Raw genomic sequence first — 24172 nt, 5'->3', positions numbered from 1 at the left:
AAAGAATGTAGCCAGCTCGTTACATCTCTCCATAGAAGATTGATATGGGGAGATGCCATGCTCTAAGTAGTCAGAGATTTGATGATCTTAAATAGTTCTCTAGGGGAGTTGGACGCCATATTAATTCTCTCCTCAAAATGTTTGGCCTGTGCTTGCTTGATTTCATCGTGGTAGTGTCTAGTGGCCTTCTTATATTGGATCTTAAGGTCGGGGTCATAGGATTTACTCCAATTCCGTCAATTTTCTTACATTTATTCCTTAAGGAGGCCAAATGACTGTTGAACCATGACAGTCTCTTAAGATTGCGTTGTGTTCTTGGTCTAGATTTGTGAAGGCATTGGTCAGCCGCTTGGTTGATCCAATCTGACCAAATCGTATCAGCCTCATCTAGGTTTTCTGGGAGGGGAGGATTCTAGGGTATTGACCAATTTTTCATCTACGTGTATATTAAAATCACCAAGTGAGGTTATGAAACCTTTTCCCACAATGGTGCTGGCTATGAGGTCAGGGAAAGCATCTAAAAATGCGCTACATGGCCCTGGAGGCCTGTAAATAAGAATACCGTAAAATGAGCAAGTAGGGGACAATGAAATTCTGAATTGTACAATGTTGCAGTTGGTTACCGTCAGGGGTAAAATTGAGCAGCTAAACTTTTCTTTTTAAATAATGGCCACTCCACCACCTGGCTTTCCCTCCTGATCTTGTCTACTAATGTCATAGCCGGGGAGGAGTGCCGTGACTATGTCCGGTGTTCACCTTTCTTTAAGCCAAGTCTCTGTTTTAAATAGCACATCTAAGGTGATATTCTGAAGAACTCTTCACATCGCAGTCTATCGCGGGAAAATAACACCATGGTACTGTGGTATTCCCAAGCCGGCGGTACCATGCGATAGGCTCACGATAACGTGTCAAATGTCTGCGCTAAAATCAACATGATTCTGCAAAAATGCGAAACCCCAATGTTAAAAAAGTTGCGATGCTCCAAATCGCGATACAAAACTTAGCGACAACTAGCCACAGGCCTGCAATTCCCACGCGTCATGCAACAAAAAAAAAACACCAATACCAAATCAAACTGCGTAGCACCATGGCTGCACCCGGACCGAGTGCAGATGACAACCCGAACCCCACAAGACCCACAGAGGACCAGCCAGGAACCCCGGGGTCGGGGAAGGGCAAGGAGAAGAGGAAGAGGAAGACGGGGTTCATGCCGCAGGAAGACCGGATAATCGTCACGGAGATGATAGAACACTATCAGCAACTGTTCATCACGTCCACTGCATCATTGGCAACACAAACGGAAATATGTCAGACAATCGTCACCAACGTGAATGCATTCGGCGTATCGAGGAGGTCAATGGAGGAGGTCAAGAGGCGCTGGCATGAAGTGCACAGCCAAACCAAGGAGAAACTCTCTGCCAACAGGAAGGCAGCAAATGCGACTGGAGGTGGGAGTCTTGCGCCACAGGAGGAGCTGAATGAGCTAGAGGAAATGGTTTCCACAGTCATCAGTGTGGAAACAGTGGCAGGAGTTGGGGGCCTGGACACAGCTCGATATGACCTGACCCAACAGCAACAGGGTAACGGCCAGGGACTGGGGGGGACGGAGGGAGATGGGCACAATGGCACACATGCACAATGAGCAGCACACTTCAGAGCCACAATGAGTGTGGAACGTGTCGCTGATACCCTTGGCACACTGCAGTACACATCGAAACACCAAGTAGGTCCCTGTCCACAATGTGCACAAATGGGCCCCCCTCCATATCACCAGTGCCACAACCTACCCATGCACATGTGCTGAATCCAGAAAAGCTGCGGCTCTGTGAGCTACACAGACAATGTAAGTGACACTGCATGACAGATAGCATGGCTGCAGTCACAATACATGACATGGTGCACGAGACGACTGTGAGGTGGCTGAGTGTGGACCACATCCGTAAAGGAGCAGGCCACACTCTGACACATCCATGTGCACCTACAACCCATGACGTCAAAACACATCTGCAGACAAACAATGCACAAGAGTACAGAAACCGTACAAGAGCACAAATGAACCAAGACGCAAACATCCCAGCACCCGAAAAGCACACAAGTCAAAGGCACACTGACTCAAAGGGATAAGGGGCCGCAAAATCATAGCTGCATGGGAGACTCGCCAACAATGCAGCATAGACACAGCATGCACAGTACACCAACATTGATGACAATGTCGTACAAAGTGCAACCCTTACACCACGAGACAGAGGACACAACTGGTGCTGCCCGTGCGTAGTAACTGGCCAATCACATCTGGCATTGCATGACACTGTGAGATGATAATGTACGAGTACAACCTCACATCCGTCATGTAGCCGAAATGTCCACTGTCTCCCATCAAATAGCCAGTTTCACCAGAACAGCCAAAATGTACACTGTCATGCAGTCTGAATGTAAACATCTCCAATGCGTGAACATACATGGAACACACTGTTAACCTGCATCTCCCCGTTACATTGCAGAGGGACAATCAACACCTCCTGCAGAGCAGACCACACATCTCCACAGTGATGATGTAGAGGACACCCTGCACATTTGCCCAGGCACCCTCCAACAGCTCGTGGACAGCATCTGCGCACCAGCCCAGCTGCATTGCGGTGACACCACACCCTGCACAGACCACACAACAGGAAGCACACACCACCATGGCGGGCTCAAAGGACCCCCACGACTAACACATGGAACTCCAACGCCGTGTGTTAGCGTGCCAGGAGAAGATGGCTAATCAGCCACGGGTGGGGTTCGACCTCATGGCAGCCAAACTCGATGCAATATGTGGGTGTCTGAGTCCCATCATGGACCACTTACAGTCCCTAACGGACACCCACTGTCCGCACCATGCTCACCAACAATCCTTGGCTGACCTTGCTGGGGCTATTACTCGGATACAAGAACTGTCTAGTCAGACAGGCTCGAGCGATGACAGCACAGAGTTGGCACAGATGCGGAGGACAATGGAGACCATGGAGCCCGGAAGTAGATGTGAGATGTAGCTGGGATCGTCCAATGCCTCGCAGATCCTCAACTTGCCATTGCTGCCACAGAGCCTGTCACAGATAACTGCTGCTGGAACTTCGACACACACATCTCCGCCCCCTGATATGTCATTAGCACACAGTGATGCAGCCTTACCACCTCCGCCCCCTGATGTGTCAGTGGCACACGGTGATGCAGCCATAACACCAACACACACACCTGACCCACCAGACACAGAAGACGTCTCAGAGAAGTAAAATGTGGAGGGTAATGACTGTGAGGAAGGAGGCAGTAGCATCCGTAGCCGCCACATGGCCTGTCCCTGCCTGGTTCAGCCCTATGCATCATGCCCTGGAACAACACCTCCCACTGTCCCCCGGAACACTCTGCGACATTCACCCATGGACTGCCATATCTACTCTTGCACCAATGACACAGCAATCCGGCTGAGGACTCAACTCTTCCTCTCCAAAGTATCTTTGCATGCCCCCAAGGACTCTGGTTCGCCCACCACAGGGCAACCACGTAATGTGAGCTGGAACTGGCCATGTACCCCTCCAGCTCCGACACTCCCCAGAATGTGAATAAAACATTCCAAACCACACAGATGTGTGATGTCTATGTTCACACACGTGTACAAGAATGGATGAATGTAGAGACATAGATTGCACAAAAAAGGCACACCCTAGTAAATGTCATCAATGCGCATGTTTGACCCTGACCCACATGGACCTTTAGATGAATGTGAAGGTGTGAACTAGCTGTGGCTTCATTGCACATGAACAACAATCTCGCATCCCCCAACGTAGCCTCACGTCCATGTATGATATGGGGCTATATGTGTAAATGTCAGGATCGGTAGCTTGCCTGAAGTAGTGTCCCACATCGCATGTGGCTACAGAACATCTCTCCGCATGACCTACTCACACACATCAGTGTGGACACAGTCTGTTTTCATGGTTCATATTGATCCACATGGCAGGAAGTTGGATACCATACTCACATTGCTGAAGACACGGAAGAGCACAGGTCTACCAGCAACTATCCCAAACACAATGTCTGGCTCACAGAGGTGGAGCTGCCAATAGGGATTCACCATCTATGCACCAGGGGCAGTCTGTCCCTCCCTGTGTACGGACAATGCTCATTGAGGCACAGGATTTGTCATACAAATCAACACTCATCACAGTTGTACACTGTTGCAGTTGCGTAGACTTTATTAGCATGTGCGTGTCAGTACGGGCAAGTAATGGGCCACAACAGGCCGACAAATGCTTAAGACACGTACAGGTAGAATGGGAACATGTCGAGGTGCAAGAAATGGGGAGGCAAAAATGAACACATATCCTTACGTTTGGCAACTGTCTCAGCCCCCCTTGCCTTGCTGGTCGAGTCATGTGATGTAAGGCATCTGCTCATAGCCCCATGTCAGGGGACATCACTCACAGCCCATGGGATCTGCATGGAGCTGTACCACCGGACTGCGCCGACTGTGTGCTATGCTGACAGTGAGCAGGTGACAGGGACCAACAAAGTCACATGTCATGCTACATTGCAATGTGTGTAGTATCCCTCCAGCAGTATGTCAGATTTAGGAACATTGCCAAACAACGCTGTGCAGCTCCGCCCATGGGACTGCGTCACCTTGCACAGATGTGTGACAACACGCGTAGGTGCACGCACATGCATTCTGAGTCCGAGCAAATGCAGACATGTCCACTGTTGTTCTGGCTTATGGGACCATTCCTCCACAATGCAACACGGTGCTGTGACCTGTGCTCTGGGTGTCAATCAGTTGTGGCAGCAGGAAGGTAGTTACTCGTCCATGAATACGAGCGCTGCTTCATAGACAATCAGTTCCAGAAGTACGTCGTTCTCGAATTCAAGGAACACAAGGGAGAGCCAATCCATTAACTGGTCCAGACAGATGTGTTCCGACCAAGCAGTTTCACCAATCCGCAACACAGCCCAATAGGGGAGCGCCTCGATGTGGTCACTGCACACGATGACTTGTGCAATCTCCCATCCACTACTGCCAGCACATACGCCACAGATCAGGGCATCCCATGCACGGCTATCCCGGTTGCACTCCTGTTATTGGGCCAACAGAGTGCGCACACACAAGTCATAATCCAGTTCGGCTACCGTTGTGTTGGATAGGCAGACCTCCATGGGCCACTCGAATGTACATGATCGACAGTGGAACCAGGGCTGGACGCATGTGACGTAAGCAAACCGGAAACTCAGACGGTAACTGATTCACAAAACTGCCATTGGCAGAGCTCCCAACAGATGCAGCATTTGTGCACGGTACAGTTCCACATGACAGGGGTTGTGCATGTGCCTAGGATTGCATGCCATTGCATTTGTTGGCGTCGTACCACCGGCACTCCTCAGACAGGCGGCAGTTCTGTGGACAATATGCCACAGCTCGGAGAAATGAGTCGTATGTGTGTTCCACGTTTGGACATATGGGTTGTTTTTTGGCAATGTGTTGGGGGCATGCCATGCAGGTGTACCTCGAACAGGGACAAGTGTGTGTGGGGTGGGGACACAGTGCTCTTACATTAGCACAGTTCGTGGTGTGGGAGTCTTAGGAGTCTGGTATGGTATCTCACTCAGGGGCTGCCGGACGCAATGGAGACCAAGGTCAGAGAGTCCGATGTCCTTCCGCCTTGTGTAATGAGACAAAGGAGCTTTCATGCCTAATTGTAGTTTGACTAATGTTTGCATTTCTGTAATGTGATGTGGCCTTCGCACAGAAATCGTTGCCAGGCCGTAGATTTAGGGTGCACCAATTGCAAAACACACGCAACAGTTGGCATGCATGAGCCAAGGGCCCGATTGCCCTTGCACTCCTTGTTCAGCCTCTGTCTCTCTCTCTTTCTGTCCTTTGATGAGTGCCTGACACACCTTCTCATCTTGGATATTGCCTTATAGGCTGTCACTTACCGATTGTCCAGGGATGACCCGCCATGACTCCTCCAAATAGTTGTTTGGAGAGAAATTTGATTGTGCTATTTTGTTTGGACTTTCAATGGTGAATAATTAATTCTGCTTTCCTGTACTCACATGACTGTTAGTTGTTGTGATTCTGCAACATCATGCAGATGATTTTGTTCATGATTTTGTGCCGTTGATGTGCAGTCTCTTGGTCCGGGGGAAGTGGGGGGTGCCCGGGGTGGGGCCCCAGGGGGGGAGGGGTGGTCCGGGGCTGGGTGGCGGTGGGTGTTGTGGCCCTGTTGGGGCTCTGAGCTGCAGGATCGATGGCACCATGGCATCTGTTGTTCTTAAGGTGTGGCTCTGGGCAGTGCTCCCTTGGCTGCTGCCGGTTGTCGTACAACTTTACACCAGGTCAGAGCAGGTGTTAGTTTCCTGCTGCTAACGCGCCTTATCGCATGTTTTGTGTTCTTATCGCCGATCTGGCTGGTCATTGGGAATGTTGCGGTGTGTTGATGTCACAGCTTTTTGCTCGGGAACGCCTACTCTGCATCTCATTTGCGATAGTTGCCGGGGTCATCCGTGGCGATGTTTTTAGAGGATGCTATTGCCAGAAAACTGGTGAAATCAGCTGTTAGCACCAGCTTGTGAATGAGGTGATAAATTTATCGCTATTTTGGCTGCGATAAGATGGCGATAACTCCTTCAGACTATGCCCCCTAGTAGTTCTTCCTCTATTAGGAGCCTGATCTCTGTTTTGTGTCCTGGAAGGGATCTGCAGTTAATAAGCCCTATTTTCCACTGTGCTTTCTTTCCTAGGGTGTCCTGTCTTATGCTTTTGCTCTTTAAGAGCTTTCCTAGGGTAAAGTTACAATGACGACAAACCTCCCCATTACCTATTGGGCTATCAGGCATAAGGATGTGTGAGCACTGTAGGGTCAGTGCCAGCGAGGGCCGTAGCAGTTCTCCTGCGTTGTATCTAATTCATCTGCGGTGGTCTGAGGAGGCTTGGGCAGGGTTCCTGGCCTCTGGTCCTGGTCGGGCGCGGCCTCTGGTCAGGGCTTAATTTGTGCCGGGGCTTTCCGGTGCTTAGCATCGGCACTTATTTTTCAGGGCCGGGTCTACGCGTCTGCACGTCGTCACATATGAATGATGATAAGGTGTTTATAATTACCAATACAGTGACTCGGAGTCGGCGCAGAGTGTCAGTGTGCTGCTTTGCATTGTGAATGTGAGCCGGTCCGGAGCAAAGCAATTGCAGCTCAGCATTCATCAATCATAAATTTGATACTGACAGTGACATGGCGCCATCATGGCGGGCGCGCCGCGCGGCCCTTTCCGTCAGTGGACTGCCTGCGAGTCTATGACTGTTGCCGGTGGTGGGCGCTGGGCGGGACTCGGGAGCAGTACTGGGCCGCTGGGCAGGAGTGTCAGACATATGGAGGAACATAATTGGGTATTGGTTGTGGTGTGCGCGCTGCACGCAGATTTATTTCTGCTTGTCAATGCCACGCCCCGGCACGCTCGCACCCCACGAGTCAGAGCCTCAGCCAGTCCGACCATGGTTGAGGGCAGGCAGAGGCAGGCAGCCCGCCTATCACCTAATAAAGGCAGTGCCCCGCAGCTGACCACGACGAGGAGTGTAACTGTAACCGTAAGTAGTACTAACTAAGTAACTGGCAGTCAGTCAGACATCATGCCATCGATCGCCATGCCACCTGCGACATGCCAAGTCACTCAGTGGTGGCATGTCGGGTACTGGGGTAGCTCCGGCACCATGACGCACTGTTCCTGGCCCGTCCACATTTATTTAATGCAATATTCATCATTATTTATATGTATACTATCACATCATAGGTTAAGATTGAAGAGGTGACAGTTAAAGAAGGGAAGGCCTGCGGCTGCCCTTGCCCCTTGAAGTATCGTATCATGCTATGATCCTACCTCACAAGATTCGAATAATGCATGCTCGTGCTGAGAGCTCCTGTCTTGTCTCAGCAGGTCGCCGCCGGTCGGGTTTACGTTGTTAAAGAAGGCCCGCCGACCCTGCCCCTTGAAGTATCCTCACAAGATGAAGATTCACATTCAATTATGCATGCACGACTACTCACTGCACTCTGCCTGGCCTGGCTTGGCCAAGTAGTGGCCGCCGACGCCCGTACACATTATTATTATGAAAGGGGCCGGGTCGGCCGGCCGGTGTTAAAGTTAAAGGCCCTGGCCCTGCCTTTGAACTCAGCAGTATCCTTATCCTCCCCAATGACCCCTCCTAAACAGTTTACTACTGCTTAACAGTTAGCCTTCTTAGTGGCTATCTGGGTTGGACTGGGTTCTGGCCTGGGTGACGGTCTCCGTCCCGAGTCCCTGTGTGCTTCGGTGGTTGAGGCCGCCTGCCTCCCCGTTAAATGCCAGTATGAGTATGCCCGTCGGATGTTGAAGGGGCTGTGCAGCAGGCAGCGCGCTGAGATCTTTTTACGATTGCCACCACGCCCCAGCACTCTCGGGCCGCACCCTACCCCACGAGCCATCAGCCTGACAATATTGAGGCCAGGCCAGGGTTGAGGCAGGGCAGGCAGACAGCAGTAGCAGCACCAGGTACAGTGACAGTCTATACGGTAATAAATAAAGGCAGTGCCCCGGACGACTCGAGTATAATTATAATAACCAACCGGGCCCGTAACTGTCTGTAAGTACCACCAAGTAAGCACTAGGGGTTACCTTAGATGATGATTCTCTAAAAGTCCTTGTGTCCTCTTCCAACACATTCAAGTAAAAACAGTGGTGTTTGTGACGTGTTCAAACACAGGCACACAGCCTCCCTTGAGGACTCCGTTGAGCAGCATGCATTGCACTGCAAGTTGTAGTTAACAAATAAGAAAACACAAATGTTCCCACACGTGCTAAAAGGTGGAATTGCTGTTTTTGGGAGATTGTGTTTTTAACAGTGATAGACTTTATGGTGAGGTGAGGTGAAGGTGAAGAGTAGACAAAGCCAGAACCTTGTTGCCTGGAGTTGTAATCGAAATTATGAAAAAATGTGAAAAGGTCAGTAGATTGAAGATTGACGTCCTGATGTTCTGGCAGTCCAAATGTTCAGATGCTTAAACCCTAACATGAAAAATAGCCCAAGTTGAAAAACAAGTCAAGGTTACAGTTTTCTACAACTATTTCAGTCTGTGTATTTCTCTCTCTCGCTGACCGCTTGCACTATATAAACCATAAAAAATATGGGATTTATTTACAAGCCCCTTTTTTGCTAATGTGTGACTTTTAATATGGAAAAAGCAGTGACTCACCTCGGCGCAAGGGGCATGTAAATAAGCACTAATGTGTACAGTCCGACCTCCGTAATGCACTCTGACACCTTTATGGACCTAGTTCACGCTAAACAAAACTACAGCTAAATAAACAACCAGTGTTCATATACTTCATTCTACACCAATGCTAAAATGACCTTTGCGCTGTGTTAATTAGTTTGAATGATAGCCCAATACTCTTTGTCCTTTAACATAGTTTAGAATTCATTTAATTATTCCTGCCTCAATTTAGCTTCCATTAGGATGAAAATAATAATTCTCAACACATGTTTTCCAAAAGTACGTCCATCTTCAAAGACTCTGCTTGCCAGGATGTCTACATTGAGGAACTCTGGTGCTGTAAATGATTGACTCATGCATGTGTTTCCTTGCCCTTACTATTCCGTTAGTGCCGGGACACACTCTTGAGTAGCTGTGCGCTTTATAAATCCCATTTAACATAGCATACGCAGCTGTATGTGTGACTAGAACATCAGACACTAGGAACATCTATGCTTGCAGTGTGGGTGTGTGCATACGAAAGATGACGCTTGCATTGTAGTCTAGTCAGTGACCACATCACTTTGTCCTTACTTTACTGTGATGTTTGGATTTTTCGCAATCTTATGACTTCAGTGATGTAACATGGAGGGTAGCACCAACTCTCTGAAAATTGTTCCAGTGCCACTGGCTTGGGTGCCTTTATTTGCCATTTTCATGCTTTCTGGCCTGGGTGCCTTTGTATGACATTTCCATGCTTCCTGGTCTGAGTATTTATGTGTCAGATTTCCATGCTTTCTGGCCCGGGTGCTTATGTGTGATTTCCATGCTTTCTGGCATAGATGCCTATGTGTGATATTTCCACGTTTTATGGCCTAGGTGCATATGTGTGACATTTCCACAGTTTATGGCCTGGGTGCTTATGTGTGACATTTCCACGGTTTATGGCCTGCCTGGGTGCTTGCGTGTGACATTTCCATGCTTGCTGGCATGGATGCCTATGTGTGACATTTCCACGATTTATGGCCTGGGTGCTTATGTGTGAGTGACATTTCCATGCTTTCTGGCCTGGGTGCTTATGTCAGGTCATCATTTGCGATTTACTATGCTTTGAAAGTTAATACAGCAAAATATGTAATGTGTTGTGCACAATTTTGGTCTTTCTTTTATATTTATGTCTCTTCCTTGTTTGGATGTTATATTTATTGTTATATTTTATATATGTTATTTATTTTGTTTTTATAAGACAATACTTTTTCGTTTTTCATTTTAGAACATGTATTTATTTGACTGTATTTATCTATATTTTAGTTTAGTTATTTTGTCTTTATTTATTTATATTTTCTATGGTACTATGGTCATTTTGCACTAATGGGTATGACTTGAGATACAGAAATTCAAACTGCCCAGGCAGACACTACTTATTCTTTTGGCTTAGGTACCTATAGGACTTTTGGGGGAGTTGACATTTTTTGTGCTTTGTTAATTAAAAAGTCATATCTTGAATATATATGCCTCTTTTCTAATCTCTGTCTTGTCTGTATGATACAGAACTACATTTGGAAACACCAGTTAAGTTCCATGTTTTTTACTATTCATAATGTCTAATATATGCACATATAGCTCCATGCCAGGGAGTAAGTTATAGTAGCATGGAGCATGGAGTAATCATCTTTTTTAATTGTTTCTCTAAAAGTAATCGCTTTAACGGAATAATAACTCTGCTATTTATGAATCCCAAACCCCTTCCGCCACTGGAAGTGACAGTGACTCATTCAAGTGTATTTCATGATTTTATTCAGCTTATCTGTTCTGATTTGACTAGTGTTTGTTTTCACAACATTTTGGTTTATTTTGTCACATAAGATATGTAAACATTGTATCTTTGATCTCATAGACTCTATTAAAAAGGGCATACCCTACCCTAGTATTGTCCTTTCCCCAAATTAGCACATAGAGCACTGGAATTGTCCCTTTTCAATGCATTAGTGATTTTATCTAATTTATTCCAAAATTGTGCTTTATATGCACTTTTGATTTAATCTTTTTGAAAATGTTCACAGGGCAGGGGAACCTCTTATCAAATTTAATTTTGAGAGGGTAGCTGTTCCTAAAAAAAGGGGTAGAGAGAGCTGCTATGTGTGCTTGAAGCTTGGTTGGGCCGGAATGAGTGTGGGGAATTTCTCCTTTGAATTTTAGTGCCCTCACACACCCTTTCAGGTGTCCTGCTTCATCATAGGGCGTTGCTCCTCGTGGGGGTGGCGCTGCAGTCCCCCACGGGCCCCGCGAGAGGGCTCTTTGTCGGAGTTCTTTTTTAGGAGACGCCGCAGTTGTGCATGTGGGTGTGTGGGTATGTCTATAAGGGATGTGAGTGGTGCGTTAAAATAGCTAGGTAGGAACCAAGACCTTTATTCGCGGCTCTATCCAGCATGAATTAAAAAATGATCCTGGAGGTCCTCAAGAACAATATATAATGAGGGCAGATATAAAATTTACTGCAACTCTCAGGATGGGTGAGTGAATGGGGAGTGTGAGTATTAGAAAAATAGGGTCAACATGTTTCGCGCATATGAGTAGGTCCTTAAGGGATCCGATTGCGCTTCGTCAGGACCAAATGAGACAGGTGGATCTAAAAAGTATATGAAAAAGACAAAGATAAGGTTCCAGTGAAAGTGAGGTACTGTGAACCAATTGTACCTTTATAGTAAGGGGAATTGCGTCGTTGCGCTGGTAGGTGCTCCTTCTTATTGGAAAACCTATACCCAACCTGTAAAAATAGAAACAAGGACAAACACACACATAAACAGACAAAGAAAATGCAACATCTGTCATATAGAGGTGCCAAGAGATGTCGTGAGTTCATTGTGCAGTGGCACGAAAAGTGTACATAATCTACATGCTTCTAATGTATACATGCAGATTCTAGTGAGAAAGTTCACCGAAAAAGATTTATATTAGTTAAAGAGAATCTCGCCGTTCTCCGCAGTGCACATGTAACTTTGTAATACTTAATCAAATGAGGCCATGCGATATGAAAAAACCAAAATGCAGGTCTCTCCTTATGCGGCGTTCAGATTAAAAGCAAACACCCGGTGTACATTCGGGTGTCGTTTTTATGTTGAAAAATTACTTAGGACAAATCAAGCCTACCCTCCGAGATGAAAGGGACGGGCTCCGTCAGCGGTTCGGGTGAGGCGAGCAATGAAACTGAGGGAAATCAATAAAGATATTCAGTCTACCTCGTTTAAGTTGTTCCAACGCCGAACGCGTTACCATGGTGGGGGAATACTCACAAGTGTTCAGTCGCCTGCAGAGTGGAAACCTACCCCTCTTCCGTAACACGCCGGAATGTTAGACCGGTGTTGGATGGGGAGGGATTATATGTATTCATAACAGACGCTGAAAATGAGCGCGGTCAATTGACGTCAGAGTGTGACGTAATGACGTTGAGTTAGGGAGAACACCAGTAGTTTCACGATGCTAAACGATGACGTAGTGACGTTCTCTACGGAGTTGCCATGACAATGCGGTCCAATACGGAAGCGTCAGGATGCGCTGGGGTTGGTTGGAAAAGTTGTTTGGGGCGTTGTCACGACGATCACATTGATCGTTGGAGCGTCAGAGATAGGAGTTGGTTTTTAGGAAGGATACACGAGGTGGAACCAGGTTGCCTCAGCGAAGGGTTAATCAATGAAAACAAAACTCAATGCGCACAAATTGTGAGTACATTCACTAGGTAACTAGTGATCGGGAGGCGGGACAAGATGCATCGGCCATTTGGTGGGCAGCAACCAACCAGTTGAAAGTAGTGACAGAAAGTAAGCCAGAACCCAACTGCTGTATGTTAGAAGTGATGCTTGCAAAGCAGATTATGCAGGGGGAATTCATTTAAACAATGTAATGGTGTGGTAGTGAATCTGGATCGATCTCGTTACACGGTGTTAGTCTCTGATTTTATGTGGTTCTGTTTTGGCAAGGAAATGAAGAAGAATGTATCTCATTCTGTAATTGGGTTAACACTCTGAACCCATATTTGAAATTCACAAGTACAAGATCTCAACACAGTATCCCCTTCTTGGACCTTCTTATTTCACTGGAGAACGGCTGTCTGCACACTACGAACTACAAAAAACCAACAGACAGGAACAATCTTCTGATCTATGATAGCCACCATCCCCGTGCTCTGAGGAACAACCTCCCGGTTGGCCAGTTCTTGCGTCTACGAAGGAACTGTGATACTACCAAGGAGTTTGAGATACAATCAGCTCTACTTGAGCACAATTTGGAGGTACGACACTACCCCAAGAACATTATCCGTCAAGCTCACAAAAGAGCAAAAAATAGCCCCAGAGCAGCACTTTTGGAAATAAAAGAAAAACCTGATTTGGAGACGATCACTTGTGTCACCACGTTCACTCCCGGCTCTAACAATGTACAGAAGGCAATCAAAAAACACTGGACAATATTGAACTCAGGAGCTTTCGAACCTGGTCCCCCACCGTTGTTTGCATTCAAACGTACGCAGAACTTAAAAGACCACCTGATACATACAAGACCAAAACCACAACCCACACACCAATCTACATTATGGTCATTGCCACCAGTAGTGGGACACTATCCTTGTGGCTCCTGCTCAACGTGTGCAGAAACTGCGATCTCAAAAGAAATCGACCTGGGTCTAATGACACCTTGGCGCCAAACTAGACACACGAATTGCAACACTACCAATTGTGTCTACACTATAGTTTGCCCATGTAACAAGAGGTATGTGGGAATGACCACACGAGCAGTCAAGATACGTATAGGGGAGCATAAAAGCACCATAAGACGCAAGAAGACCAATACCAAATTACTAACACATTTTTCTGAACTAGGACATCCAGCAGAAAGTCTGCGATGGACCATCATAGTTTCCAATCCTTATTGGAACAAACGGACTTTGTTTATACAAGAACAACGGTGGGTCCATAAACTGAGATGTGACTCCACGGGTTTAAACGATGAAATCCCGTGGGCCGAGCTTACATGATTCCTAGAGAAACTCCTACTGAATTCTTATGTGAATTAACCGGTCCCGGTTTAATAATCTTTGCATCCAGATCAAAAACACACTATCTGGAAGCGTGGTCTTTTTAATACACACATAAAATCAGAGACTAACACCGTGTAACGAGATCGATCCAGATTCACTACCACACCATTACATTGTTTAAATGAATTCCCCCTGCATAATCTGCTTTGCAAGCATCACTTCTAACATACAGCAGTTGGGTTCTGGCTTACTATCTGTCACTACTTTCAACTGGTTGGTTGCTGCCCACCAAATAGCCGATGCATCTTGTCCCGCCTCCCGATCACTAGTTACCTAGTGAATGTACACACAATTTGTGCGCATTGAGTTTTGTTTTCATTGATTAACCCTTCGCTGAGGCAACCTGGTTCCACCTCGTGTATCCTTCCTAAAAACCAACTCCTATCTCTGACGCTCCAACGATCAATGTGATCGTCGTGACAACGCCCCAAACAACTTTTCCAACCAACCCCAGCGCATCCTGACGCTTCCGTATTGGACCGCATTGTCATGGCAACTCCGTAGAGAACGTCACTACGTCATCGTTTAGCATCGTGAAACTACTGGTGTTCTCCCTAACTCAACGTCATTACGTCACACTCTGACGTCAATTGACCGCGCTCATTTTCAGCGTCTGTTATGAATACATATAATCCCTCCCCATCCAACACCGGTCTAACATTCCGGCGTGTTACGGAAGAGGGGTAGGTTTCCACTCTGCAGGCGACTGAACACTTGTGAGTATTCCCACACCATGGTAACGCGTTCGGCGTTGGAACAACTTAAACGAGGTAGACTGAATATCTTTATTGATTTCCCTCAGTTTCATTGCTCGCCTCACCCGAACCGCTGACGGAGCCCGTCCCTTTCATCTCGGAGGGTAGGCTTGATTTGTCCTAAGTAATTTTTCAACATAAAAACGACACCCGAATGTACACCGGGTGTTTGCTTTTAATCTGAACGCCGCATAAGGAGAGACCTGCATTTTGGTTTTTTCATATCGCATGGCCACATTTGATTAAGTATTACAAAGTTACATGTGCACTGCGGAGAACGGCGAGATTCTCTTTAACTAATATAAATCTTTTTCGGTGAACTTTCTCACTAGAATCTGCATGTATACATTAGAAGCATGTAGATTATGTACACTTTTCGTGCCACTGCACAATGAACTCACGACATCTCTTGGCACCTCTATATGACAGATGTTGCATTTTCTTTGTCTGTTTATGTGTGTGTTTGTCCTTGTTTCTATTTTTACAGGTTGGGTATAGGTTTTCCAATAAGAAGGAGCACCTACCAGCGCAACGACGCAATTCCCCTACTATAAAGGTACAATTGGTTCACAGTACCTCACTTTCACTGGAACCTTATCTTTGTCTTTTTCATATACTTTTTAGATCCACCTGTCTCATTTGGTCCTGACGAAGCGCAATCGGATCCCTTAAGGACCTACTCATATGCGCTAAACATGTTGACCCTATTTTTCTAATACTCACACTCCCCATTCACTCACCCATCCTGAGAGTTGCAGTAAATTTTATATCTGCCCTCATTATATATTGTTCTTGAGGACCTCCAGGATCATTTTTTAATTCATGCTGGATAGAGTTGCGAATAAAGGTCTTGGTTCCTACCTAGCTATTTTAACGCACCACTCACATCCCTTATAGACATACCCACACACCCACATGCACAACTGCGGCGTCTCCTAAAAAAGAACTCCGACAAAGAGCCCTCTCGCGGGGCCCGTGGGGGACTGCAGCGCCACCCCCACGAGGAGCAACGCCCTATGATGAAGCAGGACACCTGAAAGGGTGTGTGAGGGCACTAAAATTCAAAGGAGAAATTCCCCACACTCATTCCGGCCCAACCAAGCTTCAAGCACACATAGCAGCTCTCTCTACCCCTTTTTTTAGGAACAGCTACCCTCTCAAAATTAAATACTTGACTTGGAGGGAGCATGGGTACTGGACCTATTTTCTAATTACGCTCCCGGTCCCCCCCTCTTTTTGTTGATGACTTAATGAACGGCAGTTAGCCGTGGGACCCCCCTATCTCTCTATTCCTCTATTTTTTCTGGATTTTTGAGAGTACTCTCTCAATACAAACGTACATCTACTATGGACAACGCAGGTCTGAGTTTCGATGATGAAACTATAGCAGAGATCCTTCGGGCACCGTCACTCTTAGGAGAAGATGGCAGTGCAGCGACAGGCAGCAAAGCAGACGATTGGAAGTCCCTACAATCACTAAGGAAACTACAAATTAAGACGGCTCTCCACGGGTTGATGATGACCGAATACCTGAGAGCCAATGTCGCACCCAACGGTCTCCTAGTCACCATACCTCCAAGGATCTTCTTAGAAGACTTGACATTTCGCACAGAATGGTCACAAATTGCATGGAAGTGCACACGAGACTGGCTCGTTTTAATAATTAATACAGCTAAGCGCCTCTCGGACGAACTCCTCATTCAGATTACCATGGCTGAAAACGGTTTAAAAACAGGGATCTCCATTACCTCATTCAAGTCCAGACTAGCGGAAATTAATGAAGAAATGAGTGAACATAAAGACTTTCTGACAAAACAAAAGATCACCAAGTTACAGAAAGACCTGAAAAGATTCAATAAGGAGAAGGTATATCCCTACACAAAAGAAGACTACGTATTCCCAAATAACGAAACAACTTCCGATGAAGGAAGTAGCAACAGATCTAGTAGGACAGGATCTGTGGGGAGTGATTCAAGTTATGAAGGGCAACAGTATTCACCACATGCTAGAGGAATACAACAACCGACACGCCCTCCGTTATTCCACAATCCCCCACCTCCATTCTCACACTCATCCTTCCAACCACCAGCCTACCCAGGCCAATGGATGGGACCACCTCCGATGTGGCATGTACCTCCTACACATCATCTCCAACCGCCTCACTTTCAACAATACCCGAACCCCCCTTTTCAGAACAGAGGAAGGGGCAAAGGAAGAGGCAGAAGAAGAGGAGGCTTCAAGAAGGTACAGTGGCAAGATCAGGAACCAATGACACTACGGAGCCAGGCAAGAGGACAGAGACCCTAGTCGTAAATCTGTCATCCAGACAACTGACAGAAAAAGAAACCACACTCCTGGAAAAGGGCTTGGGATTTGTCCCTACACCAAAAGAAGATCCCTTTCGGTTACATCAGGAACTCCAACAGTTCTTCAGAAAAATAAGACTGAAGGCCTTCTTTCAAGGAAAACCTGACAACCCCCCTACTGAGACAGGTTTGAAAAAACCTTCAAAATTTACTCCAACAGCAGCAATGACCCCACATGAGATCCTGACGTTTGAGCAAGCTGTCCTAAAAGATGTAGGAGCTCTGAACCCGAAACGGCCCTACGACAACCTATCAAGAGAAGAGAGATCTGTTCTTCGAACTATGACAGAAGATCGCAATATAATAATCAAGCCAGCTGACAAGGGCGGGGCAATTGTCATTCAGGACCAGGATGCATATGACAGAGAATGTGACCGACAATTGGCGAACACCAGGTATTACGAATTGATCACGGTGGACCCAACGAAACGCCTTCAGACTCAGATTAAGAGCATGACCAGTGAAGCAATAACGGAAGGCTGGATTTCACCACAGGAAGGAAATTTCCTGACGACAGAAGAACCCCGCACTCCATACTTCTACACGCTACCGAAAATCCACAAGGGGCTTACCCCCCCACCAGGCCGTCCGATCGTCTCCGGAATTAACTCTGTACTAGAACCTCTGAGTAAGTTCTGCGACTTCTATCTACGTCCTTTGGTCAGCAGAACTCCGACCTACCTGAGGGACACTACCGAAGTCTTAAATCTGATAGAACTCTTCCCGGATGCAGACAAGATTGATTTCCTGGTGACCATGGACGTGGAAGCCCTTTACACGAACATACCACAGGACGCCACTTTAGAAGTGTTGGAGAATACGCTCCGGAACACTGAACCATGGCCCTTCGAAACACCGATCACATTCATTTGCGATTGTGCTTCCCTTGCTCTTAAAGAAAATTTCTTTGCATTCAAATCACAGCTGTTCCACCAAATACAAGGTACGAGCATGGGAAGCACATTCGCGCCGAGCCTGGCATGCCTTTACATGGCACATTTCGAAGATAGGCACATCCTAGGAGCCACCAACCCCTACATCAAACACATTCTCCTTTGGCGTCGCTACATCGACGATGTGGTTCTGTTTTGGCAAGGAAATGAAGAAGAATGTATCTCATTCTGTAATTGGGTTAACACTCTGAACCCATATTTGAAATTCACAAGTACAAGATCTCAACACAGTATCCCCTTCTTGGACCTTCTTATTTCACTGGAGAACGGCTGTCTGCACACTACGAACTACAAAAAACCAACAGACAGGAACAATCTTCTGATCTATGATAGCCACCATCCCCGTGCTCTGAGGAACAACCTCCCGGTTGGCCAGTTCTTGCGTCTACGAAGGAACTGTGATACTACCAAGGAGTTTGAGATACAATCAGCTCTACTTGAGCACAATTTGGAGGTACGACACTACCCCAAGAACATTATCCGTCAAGCTCACAAAAGAGCAAAAAATAGCCCCAGAGCAGCACTTTTGGAAATAAAAGAAAAACCTGATTTGGAGACGATCACTTGTGTCACCACGTTCACTCCCGGCTCTAACAATGTACAGAAGGCAATCAAAAAACACTGGACAATATTGAACTCAGGAGCTTTCGAACCTGGTCCCCCACCGTTGTTTGCATTCAAACGTACGCAGAACTTAAAAGACCACCTGGTACATACAAGACCAAAACCACAACCCACACACCAATCTACATTATGGTCATTGCCACCAGTAGTGGGACACTATCCTTGTGGCTCCTGCTCAACGTGTGCAGAAACTGCGATCTCAAAAGAAATCGACCTGGGTCTAATGACACCTTGGCGCCAAACTAGACACACGAATTGCAACACTACCAATTGTGTCTACACTATAGTTTGCCCATGTAACAAGAGGTATGTGGGAATGACCACACGAGCAGTCAAGATACGTATAGGGGAGCATAAAAGCACCATAAGACGCAAGAAGACCAATACCAAATTACTAACACATTTTTCTGAACTAGGACATCCAGCAGAAAGTCTGCGATGGACCATCATAGTTTCCAATCCTTATTGGAACAAACAGACTTTGTTTATACAAGAACAACGGTGGGTCCATAAACTGAGATGTGACTCCACGGGTTTAAACGATGAAATCCCGTGGGCCGAGCTTACATGATTCCTAGAGAAACTCCTACTGAATTCTTATGTGAATTAACCGGTCCCGGTTTAATAATCTTTGCATCCAGATCAAAAACACACTATCTGGAAGCGTGGTCTTTTTAATACACACATAAAATCAGAGACTAACACCGTGTAACGAGATCGATCCAGATTCACTACCACACCATTACATTGTTTAAATGAATTCCCCCTGCATAATCTGCTTTGCAAGCATCACTTCTAACATACAGCAGTTGGGTTCTGGCTTACTATCTGTCACTACTTTCAACTGGTTGGTTGCTGCCCACCAAATGGCCGATGCATCTTGTCCCGCCTCCCGATCACTAGTTACCTAGTGAATGTACTCACAATTTGTGCGCATTGAGTTTTGTTTTCATTGATTAACCCTTCGCTGAGGCAACCTGGTTCCACCTCGTGTATCCTTCCTAAAAACCAACTCCTATCTCTGACGCTCCAACGATCAATGTGATCGTCGTGACAACGCCCCAAACAACTTTTCCAACCAACCCCAGCGCATCCTGACGCTTCCGTATTGGACCGCATTGTCATGGCAACTCCGTAGAGAACGTCACTACGTCATCGTTTAGCATCGTGAAACTACTGGTGTTCTCCCTAACTCAACGTCATTACGTCACACTCTGACGTCAATTGACCGCGCTCATTTTCAGCGTCTGTTATGAATACATATAATCCCTCCCCATCCAACACCGGTCTAACATTCCGGCGTGTTACGGAAGAGGGGTAGGTTTCCACTCTGCAGGCGACTGAACACTTGTGAGTATTCCCCCACCATGGTAACGCGTTCGGCGTTGGAACAACTTAAACGAGGTAGACTGAATATCTTTATTGATTTCCCTCAGTTTCATTGCTCGCCTCACCCGAACCGCTGACGGAGCCCGTCCCTTTCATCTCGGAGGGTAGGCTTGATTTGTCCTAAGTAATTTTTCAACATAAAAACGACACCCGAATGTACACCGGGTGTTTGCTTTTAATCTGAACGCCGCATAAGGAGAGACCTGCATTTTGGTTTTTTCATATCGCATGGCCACATTTGATTAAGTATTACAAAGTTACATGTGCACTGCGGAGAACGGCGAGATTCTCTTTAACTAATATAAATCTTTTTCGGTGAACTTTCTCACTAGAATCTGCATGTATACATTAGAAGCATGTAGATTATGTACACTTTTCGTGCCACTGCACAATGAACTCACGACATCTCTTGGCACCTCTATATGACAGATGTTGCATTTTCTTTGTCTGTTTATGTGTGTGTTTGTCCTTGTTTCTATTTTTACAGGTTGGGTATAGGTTTTCCAATAAGAAGGAGCACCTACCAGCGCAACGACGCAATTCCCCTTACTATAAAGGTACAATTGGTTCACAGTACCTCACTTTCACTGGAACCTTATCTTTGTCTTTTTCATATACTTTTTAGATCCACCTGTCTCATTTGGTCCTGACGAAGCGCAATCGGATCCCTTAAGGACCTACTCATATGCGCGAAACATGTTGACCCTATTTTTCTAATACTCACACTCCCCATTCACTCACCCATCCTGAGAGTTGCAGTAAATTTTATATCTGCCCTCATTATATATTGTTCTTGAGGACCTCCAGGATCATTTTTTAATTCATGCTGGATAGAGCCGCGAATAAAGGTCTTGGTTCCTACCTAGCTATTTTAACGCACCACTCACATCCCTTATAGACATACCCACACACCCACATGCACAACTGCGGCGTCTCCTAAAAAAGAACTCCGACAAAGAGCCCTCTCGCGGGGCCCGTGGGGGACTGCAGCGCCACCCCCACAAGGAGCAACGCCCTATGATGAAGCAGGACACCTGAAAGGGTGTGTGAGGGCACTAAAATTCAAAGGAGAAATTCCCCACACTCATTCCGGCCCAACCAAGCTTCAAGCACACATAGCAGCTCTCTCTACCCCTTTTTTTAGGAACAGCTACCCTCTCAAAATTAAATACGTGACTTGGAGGGAGCATGGGTACTGGACCTATTTTCTAATTACCCTCCCGGTCCCCCCCTCTTTTTGTTGAACCTCTTATCAAAACCTTACTATGAGGAAGGCAGGCTCCCTTGCTGAAATTCATCTGACTTTTCGCAGTGCCAGTTGAGGATGTGGGTGGAGCTAATAGCGGGAGTGGGAGGAGCCAGTGGATGAAGTGGGTGGAGCCAAAGAAAAAGTAGGTGTGGCCTCCAACAAAGATTTGAGCACCTGCACTTCAAATTTTACAAATTAAGCACTGCCTCTGGTCCCCTGCGCATCCACGCCCCTGACGACATAAATAGGTATTCCAGAGAACAGCTAAAGCGCCAACCTTCCCTGATTCGTTGGCAGCTTAAGGACAGCGGTCCTCTCTATGGTTCAGTTGTCCCGCCCTTGAACAACCGTTCACCAACTCCGACCGACAAGGTGCTAAAAACAGTGAGTAGTGGTATCTAATACCCATCTTAAAAAACAGTATTTAAAAATTCGAATCAGATTCTGACATTCACTTGATAAATATGGTAATTTTTGGCAATTCCTTACTTAACCATCTAACTGTTCCTCTGAACAACACTCTCCACAGCGCATCCGTGCAGCTGCCGACATAAATAGGCGTTGAAGAGAACAGCGAGAGCACCAACCTTCCCTGACTCTATGGCAGCTCGAGGACAGCAGTCCTCTCTATGGTTCTAACAGTTGTCCCGCCCTTGAACAGCCGTCCAACAACTCCGACCGACAAGGTGCTAAAAACAGTAGGTAGTGGAATCCAATACCCATCTTAAAAAACAGTATTTAAAACATTCAAATCAGATTCAAACAGTCGCTTTATGTATATGGTAAGTTTTTGGCAATTCCTCCCTTAACGATCTACTGTCCCTCTGAGCAATGCTCTCCACAGCGCGTCCGCGCCGCTACCAACATAAATAGGCATTTCAGAGAACAGCTAGAGAGCACCAACCTTCCCTGACTTTATGGCAGCTCGAGGACAGCAGTCCTCTCTGCGGTTCTAGCTTTTGCCCCGCCCTTAAACAGCCGTCCAACAACTCCGACCGGCAAGGTGCACAAAACAGTAAGTAGTGTAAACCAATACCCGTCTTAAAAAACAGCATTTAAAACAGTATTTACAACATTCAAATTAGATTCAAACAGTCGCTTGATATATATAGTAATTTTGGGCAATTCCTCACTTAACAATCTAACTGTCCCTCTGCATATTTATGTGTTTACAGAACTTCAGTACTTATAGACGAATACAGTAAATAGGGTTTGGGCAAGGGAAGGGACGAATTCAAGCTGGACAGCCTAAAACATATAAAGCAAGCGAACAGACATTAAGCAAATGTGAGTTACAAACCAAAAAGATAATGGTAAGCAATACGCGGAATGCATTTCCAGGGACGATTTCCGAATGTCCCCAAGATGTCATTAGCAAACCAGACAGGTGCGACCTAAAGGATGATTATAGGGCTGGAAATTTAAAGATTTAAATGTTGTGCAAAAAAAGGATGAAAATATGGAAGGGTGGTGAGGGGCAAAAGCATTCAATGTAAAAAGTGAATCACCTATGAAAGTAAAACAGAAGTTTTGAGTGGTGGAACTAAAATAATATTGATGGCTTGGCTGTTGGTGGTGTGAAAGTATGCTTGTGAAGTAGTATAGTTTGTATTTATAAATTGTAGTATTATATAATAAAGCTGTGGCCTAGTAGAAGTAGATGCATAGGCTATGGTTGTATCATTTAAAGGTACAGGTGTGTTGGAGGTAGGGATGCAGTGAAGAATGGTGAAAGTTGGAGATGGTGTTTAAAAACCGAGCTGTACGACAGGCTAGTTTTTTATAATTATTTTAATATATATGTAAATGTGCAGTAGTGTAGCCAGTTTGTGATGTTCCCTGGAAAAAGGTATGAAAAAAGATCCTAGGCTCCAAAACAGACTAAGCTAACTTCGTGTCCCATAAATGAAAGACAAATATTTTGTGCAGCTGGAGAACGAGATAGCCATCTTAGAAGGTATGCATTCCCTCCAAGCCAATGCCTAAGGACAAATGTATATTTTTTTCACACTGTACTTTTATAACTGTTGGGGCCAGCTGGAACTACTCCACAGAACTCTAGAGGCTGCACAGCCCCTTCTCCTCGCCCCCGACCTAGCACAGCCTGTTCTAGCCATTGTCGTTCTTAATAGAATGTTATTTAGAGAGCAGTAGCAGGCACAGCATGTGGTGAGCCTCCAAGCATCGTGGCTTTAGAGCAGAGCAGGAAGACCTCTGAGCGGCATCGTTCTCACTCCTATCTCTAGGTGAAGTGTTAAATAATATCGAGGGAGTTCTGCTTTGGTTTCCACACTCCCATCGAAAGTGGTCATGTGAGACATCTCTGAAGCCGACTTTGACCATCTAGTAACCTAATTGAACGATTTGAAAATTACAAAGCCTTGGATCAATGAATGTTTCCCTGCTTTTCCAACTTGTGTGGTCTCAGGCAAATATTGTCTTTCATCAAGCCACTTTTTAGGTCTCGCCTACGCAGCCACCCTGCTCTTTTTG

General features: G+C 46.2%; 1 long non-coding RNA gene across 1 annotated transcript in view; it reads left to right on the top strand.

Annotated features, from left to right (window-relative positions):
* The first annotated feature begins 7491 nt into the window (after positions 1-7491).
* Positions 7492-24172, top strand: part of LOC146870030 (uncharacterized) — a 236462-nt gene continuing 219781 nt past the window's right edge. Inside the window, exon 1 of the long non-coding RNA XR_014981732.1 lies at positions 7492-7609. This is a non-coding gene — a long non-coding RNA (uncharacterized LOC146870030). The remainder of the gene's footprint in view (positions 7610-24172) is intronic.

The sequence above is a fragment of the Triturus cristatus genome, chromosome 1_1, assembly GCF_964204655.1.
Source record: "Triturus cristatus chromosome 1_1, aTriCri1.1, whole genome shotgun sequence".
Classification (NCBI taxonomy): Eukaryota; Metazoa; Chordata; class Amphibia; order Caudata; family Salamandridae; genus Triturus; species Triturus cristatus.
Note: the sequence above shows the minus strand (reverse complement) of the source record. Positions and strands in the feature narration are given on the sequence as shown.